This window comes from Conger conger, chromosome 9 (genome assembly GCF_963514075.1).
Source record: "Conger conger chromosome 9, fConCon1.1, whole genome shotgun sequence".
In the NCBI taxonomy this organism is placed as follows: Eukaryota; Metazoa; Chordata; class Actinopteri; order Anguilliformes; family Congridae; genus Conger; species Conger conger.
Window position 1 is genome coordinate 23340485 of NC_083768.1, and position 7204 is coordinate 23347688.

Sequence of the window (7204 nt, forward strand, 5' to 3'; positions counted from 1 at the left end):
CCCCCTTCCCTGTAAAAGTGCTGATGTTGAAACGCCATTGGCTGTGGCAATTTGTACCAATTTTCAACCAAGGAGCTTGATTTATTGTACAGTTATACAACGCTTTGGTACAGAGTGCTGGGTTGTCAACTGTATATTTTGTCAGTGAGCCTTTTTCAATGATAGGAAGGGATTTACAATGGTCTTGTGACAATGTTTTAACAAAAATCTTACCTATTGTACCTTTAATCTGAGTGGAAAGTGACAACAAACAAATGCAAGCACTAATACAGGTGCACCCTCACAGGTCCAAACACACACACACACACACACACACACACACACATACAATCACACACACACACACCCAATGGTAAACAAAAATAATCAATGAATTAATGGGAGGGAGAAAGGATCTCCGATGATGGATGTCTGGGTTCAGACAGTTAAATTGGTCCTGTCTGTGTGACCCTGATTGACATGCCATTAAGCCAATGTAAAAGAGCGAAAGATTACAGCGCAGGAATGGACTATACGGGTGCGGAATAAGGATACTTGGGCTGACAGAAGCTCCAGGTGAGTGAAGAGGAATCGCTCGAGCATTATGTCGCTGACCTGGATCCAGTATTCCAGTTACATGTAAGGTGTTTGAGTGATCCCAGGTGGGAGTGACCTAAGAAAGTAGGCGAATGACGTCAATCGAGGCAAATACTGATAATGATCAAATATGGACACAGCATTAGATCAGTTTCTCAGCCTCATTTTTTCCTCTTATTTCTGATGGCAGTGCAACGTTTAGGAAAGTGCACTTGCACCTCTAAGGCTGTGGGTTTGACTTCTAGGCGATACGCTACTGATACCACAATGAAGGAGGTGCTTAACCTGAATTGCTTCAGTAATGAATATCCAGCTTTATATAAAAGAGTAATCTGCATACGTAACTCTGGATAAGGGCATCTGCTAAATGCTGAAATGTCCTGAAATGCAGAGTGTTAATCAGTGGTCCAGTGGCTGTGGTGACAGTTCCATCAGGAATACATTCTATGTCTAACCATGATTCACATTCACTTCTGCACTCCTTTACTGGTCAAAGGAATTTAGCAAATAATCCAATAGCAAAGATGTTCCTTCTGCATCCAGTGTTCAGGTGTATGATGCGGTTTGACTCATGTAGCCGACTTCTTGTCCAAGTATCTGATTAAAACTGCAGATAGATGGGTCAGAGGGAGAACCCTGCACATCTCCTACTACAGAGAATGAATGGTAAATGGTTGGCATTCATATAGCACCTTTATCCAAAGCGCTGTACAATTGATGCTTCTCATTCACCCATTCATACACACACTCACACACTCACACACCAACGGCAATTGGCTGCCATGCAAGGTGCCGACCAGCTCATCAGGAGTATTTTTGGGGGTTAGGTGTTTTGCTCAGGGACACTTCGACACAGCCCGGGCGGGGGATCGAACCGGCAACCCTCCGACTGCCAGACGACTGCTCTTACTGCCTCAGCCATGTCGCCCCTATGAGGTGCCCTGTGTCCAGTGATACCTCCATGTTAGGCCAGTGCATGATGCCTTTGTGTTGAGCCTGACATGCCTCTTTTTCACTGACATGTGGAATCAGGGGGCGGGCGTGTTCAGAGATAACCGTTGTTTAGGTGATCTTTGCATGCCCAGTGGGTCCGAATTCTCCCATTGAAATGCAGCAAACAGCCTCCAGCGGGTGATCAGTGATAAAATGCAGTTCCCCACCCCACAGCTTCGACAGTTCCCCCATCCACTAAGTGAAATTGGATATGAGTTCCTCCCCTCTTCACCATGACTTGGTAACCCATTGCTGAATATTACAAAATGAATCAAGACATATCCAGGAACAAGAAGCGCTAAGCAAGCAGACAAAAATATTCAAGAGATGCAATTGAGAAAGAATAAAGAGGGAAGGGTGAAAACATGCAATGCTTGCGGGACAATACTAATATCTATGCAAATACTACCTTATAGAATCAAGATAGCGAAGTTTAGCAAAATTGAAGTCACCACCCAAAAACATGTTTTTATTCTTAGATTTCGCTCTACTGGAACCACTTTGAATATAATGGCCAATATCAAATGCTGTGTTCTGAAAAAATGTAAACTATCAACACCATTCTGATTTACCTTCTGTAATGCCATAGAGGATCAAAACATATTTTTCTGGGGGTTTTTTTTGTTTGTTTTAGTCAACATTCCATTTAACATTTCCAATTTCTTTGTTTTGAGAACTCCCATAATTTTTTATTATCCCTAATGTTTGATCTAATATATCTAATATATTAGATCCCATAATTGAATATATCAATCTTTTCTCAGTTTGTGCTCTCGGTCCTGTACTCAGGGGCCATGGCAGGAAACAGAGCAATGAAATCAAAGTGAAGTTGTGCTGACGGGTTCTGTCATCCCATCTCTGTTAGGCAGAGGCAGGAAAAGAATGCCTGGAATTTACTCTGCAGTGATAAGCGGGAATATTTTTCAGTGTGTTTGAAAGAACAGGACAAAACATCAAAACACTGCTGTTGCTTTGTAGAGGAGATTAGGAGGAGCCTGGCATTCCTGTGGTATGATAGGAGCCAGCTCCTGTGCAGAAGCTTGTGAGGGGTAAGGATGCATCCTCACTGTCTCTGACCCTTAAGGCTCAATTACATCAAGTGCCAGCTGCCAGGTCATCGAGACAGATTCGCATATTAGTGTCATTCAGCACATATGAACATAGTGCAGTATAAACGCATTACATCTACCCACACACTTCTTCTGGCTTCTCATTTTCAAGTCATGTTGTATTCTTTAGGTTTTGATATTTTTGTGGGAAAATAAAACTAATTTAGATGTATTCCACAAGAAGCCTCACAGTAGGAATTGTGCTCAATTTGAGTTGCTTTTCTATTGCTTTGTCTGACCCCGGGCTTTACAAAGACTTTCAGGTAGATAAACCAACCTTATCATCCATCTAAATTTGTCTTCTCACAAAACAAATAGTCCAGGCAAGCTAAGGACTTAATTGCAAAGCACAGCAGTGTTCTGTATTTGTATTTGTTTAGTTTCTAGTTTAAGATTGGATGAGAGCCCATCCCCCAACCCAATTAAAGCAAGACATTAGTACCACATTAGTCCTTTATATTTCTTTTTGGAGCAGTGATGCAGGACAAGATTTCATCATTATAATAAAATTTAAAAAAATAAAAAATCCCATCATCTCCCACTGACTGTTCAGGTCATATTGGTTTGATGTACAATGGTCATTTCTGCCCATTCCCAAGCAGTAAGAAAACATTATGCTGTGACAGATTCTGTAATGCCTCCAGCCTGGCTGAGTGCAGAAACATAATCATGCAATTCTCTTGAACTAGGAAAAATAAGATATTCAGCTGACTGGATGAATGTGTTGGCCTCATTTGCAGATATTGCATCTCAAGAGAGCCAGACTGGGATTTCCTGTGGAAGAGCCTGCCACTATAAGAACTCAAAGGGTCTTGTGGGTGTAGCCTCAAAACCTGCTAAACACATCTTGCTGAGTCATCGTAACTTCATACCTGGAAGTATTTATACACCTGGAGCTCTTGTAATTTTAAACATTGACACAAATGGAACCCTCTAAACTTTACACTTGAGACCGAGAGTGATGTTTGGAGAATATGACTTGGGTTAGAAGGGTCAGGGATTCTGCCATTCACCTGTTAAATAGTCTAAAATTAGCAGACTGATGATATTTACCCAATGTCACCATATTTGCGAGTTAATAATCATTAAATCATCTTACAATACAATACACCTGTTACCGCCTTGACTTTCACTCTTCTTCAACAGAAGTGTGGTCAATATCACCAAATCTACAATCTACAATCTGATGAACAATACATAATAACATTACATTATTATATTACATTAAAGGCATTTAGCAGACACTGTCATCCAGAGGGATGTACAATTAAGTGCAAATTAACCCAGGGACAAGCATGTTCAGGAGCCTAGGGGAAAGTACAGTTCCGAATCCTAACATGATCACATAGATACAAATTGAACCCTTGCAGAGTACATCAATTTACCAACTTGCATACCACAGCTAGTTGGCAGCTAGAATACCCCAAGTACAACAATAGCAATACATAATGCTATTATAATCTATGGCAAACACATGGCATACACATAATCCCCAATTACAATAATGCGAGGGTCATAAAAATGTGTTTGATTTGCTTTGCTGTAGCTCACTCCTCTTTGATATCTTCCTCCCTAACTTGCTGACATTCAAATGTCACCACCAAACATCATTCTGCATAATCACATTATAACATAGCCTACACAGGCATGTTTCCCAGAAACCTTTGCATACCAGAAGAAAATAAAATACTGCTTTCAAAGAAAGTAGACCTATCACAGATAAAAGTGTTTACAATACTGCACATCTTTCAAATATTCACAGGCTATATAGGAAAGGGCAGGAAAGGGTCATTGCATACTGACACTCTCTGTGAGCTTTGTTTTCACTCATCCACCTTTGCTGCCTGTGTGCCTTTCCAATGTGACTCAACATGGCACTTTCCAGTCTGACAAAACAAGTCTCACCCACTGCTCAAGTGCTGCCGACCCCAGGATTTAACTTCAACTAATTTGCCTGATGCCTTGGCTTTTGTTGTACCTGTTGATGAAGACATAACATAATCCAAGAGAATGACCCATTCATTTACAGTACTGGTTCAGTGTGTTTAAGAGGAGAAAAAAACTTTACATTTTCTTGTGTAAACTAACTATGACATGTATCATCTCGCCTGTCTGTGTGGGGAGACCATGCAATCTCGCCAGGAAGTAAGTATTTTTAAAGACTGGTTATAGTAGTTTACACAAGATAAACATGTCTTCTTCCACTTGACGTGTCGAGCATGAGGAGAACATAGAATTGTATCTGGGATTTGTAACATACAGTTGGCCAGGGTCAATTTTCAGTTGGAAGGCTCTGGTTCCCCTCAGACATACGCATTTGAAACATGGCTGCAGTTTCTACTGTTTATTGAATCCTTGGATCTGGCCACACTTCAACATTCTCTTTCAAACACTTGAGACAGGTGCTGCTCACACAGCAGTAAGATCTCAGTATATCAAAGCAATAAACAGCCGGAATACTTTAATTCCTTTGGAGGATTTTCCAAATCCAAAATATCCAGGGCACAGGCACACACTGCCACTGGAAGCAGATGTGTAAAGTTCAGGTAACAGTTGTTGGTAGCAGAATGTCTTCCTCTCACACACATGCAAACACATACACACAAAAGGCCTCAAGGTCCCAGCCAGGATGTGAACATATTCTCCTGCTGAACACATTACTCTGATAAATGAGCCCTGATATTGCCTTCACATCGTCCTCTGGACATTCCTTCCTGGGGCAGCTGTAAATCTGTGTAGGACTGCTTTCAGATTAGTAGAGGAGCTGGAAACATGGGAGCATTGAGCAGCTGTTGTGTGTGTGTCTTGGGCCTTAAAGAGGACTGGGACTATAGGCTGAACAGGTGCAGGTACTCTAGCTGTACTCTGCAGTCTGCCAACTACCCGAATGCAGGAGTAGGTACTGACCCAGAACCCTGGTGAAAAAATAGTTTTGTAGTATCCATATTAATGTTTTATTAACATTGCCAAAATATATTTAGTTTCCTATGGACTGTAATTTTCCTTTCATAGGTATATTAAATATATTTTGAGGATAGCTCAAAGCATATTGATCAATATTTGATTTTGACCGTTTAAACCAATATACAGTAAATGCTGTTTAGTTCAGTGATACATGCCTCTCAAGATTGCAGGCTGGATGTCTCAGTGATTATTTGCAATACACTTACAATCTTGTTATCATACAAAAGTTTACAGTTTCGTTTCATTTTTGTGAAAGAACATAGTTCCATTTGTTCTCGCTGTTACTTGTTTTGCCATCTTTGCTCAAGGCTATTATTTATAAATTCATTATAATGACAGTTTCTGCATTATGACCTTGAACTGGAATAGATGTTACTCACAATGACAAAAGATTAACACATGCTGTGAATTGCTATTGATAGTAAGTCATCGCTGACTAGAGAAAGCTGTTGATTATATTCTGAAATATGAAATTGTAAAAACAGTCACCAGCTGTGATAATCCCTTGCCCAGACCTCAGACAGATATACTGTCCAAAGTGTATCACAGTATTCAGAAAGGGTTTGCTAACAAATAGTGCCAGGCCCTTCCATGAGTGACAGAGCGGCCTGTTTAGCACATATACATGTGTCCAGCCATTGGTTGTCTGTCTGTGAAGGTTCTGCATTCTGAAACAGTGCAGGTGCCATTCCAAAGCCTGAACCAGATCCCCACATATTCTGCAGCTCAGGCAGCAGAGCAAACACAGCCGTCTGCTCTCTGTAAACAGACAGGCCTGAGGAACCTCTTTTCTCTCTGAGGCTGTAGGCCTTAATGGTGGGTGTCACATTACGGTGCATTCCTCACTGCCTGACCCAGAATGTCTTCATGAATGAACATTTTTAAACGTCACCTAAATTAAGTTGCACATTGCAAGTTTACAGGGTAATTTGTTCAAATAAATTCTAGTTGCTATTCCAAGTTCTCACACGGTATCCAGTATTCAAACGCTGAGTCCGTGATTTTCTATATTCTATTTTCTATTTCGTGTCTGTGATGCTGTAAGGAAATCACATTTGTCTAGCAATTTACCATATTCATGTTTTTCTATTAAAGATTATATAAAAATGATATGTCACACCAGCTTTTAACCTCCAAAATATTATTACTATAGTGAAAAGGTACTGAACAGTGACTTAATTCTTTATTACAAAACAAGACAGTAGTTAGTTTTTTATGAGCCAACACAAAAGCGCAATAATATCACTTCACATTCATGCAAATCGTAAGTGCCAGCATTGATGAGAACATATTGAACATATTTAGAAAGTCAATATTGTATTTATCCATTGTTGGCTACATCTGTATACTATCCGATTGTAAATGGTTTTATTGATGAACAGGAAAATAAAGTTGACCGCTGGCCGCTCAATCAGTTGCAGTGGAATGCTTTTGCTGAAATTTTAAAACTTTTTGGCTTTGATCTTATGTGTGACTGCTGTTCTGAAGAGTTTTGACATTTTTATGTTTTATGTGTATTTTCCCGCACACATAATTAATATTAGATATTGTTTGGCTGAATT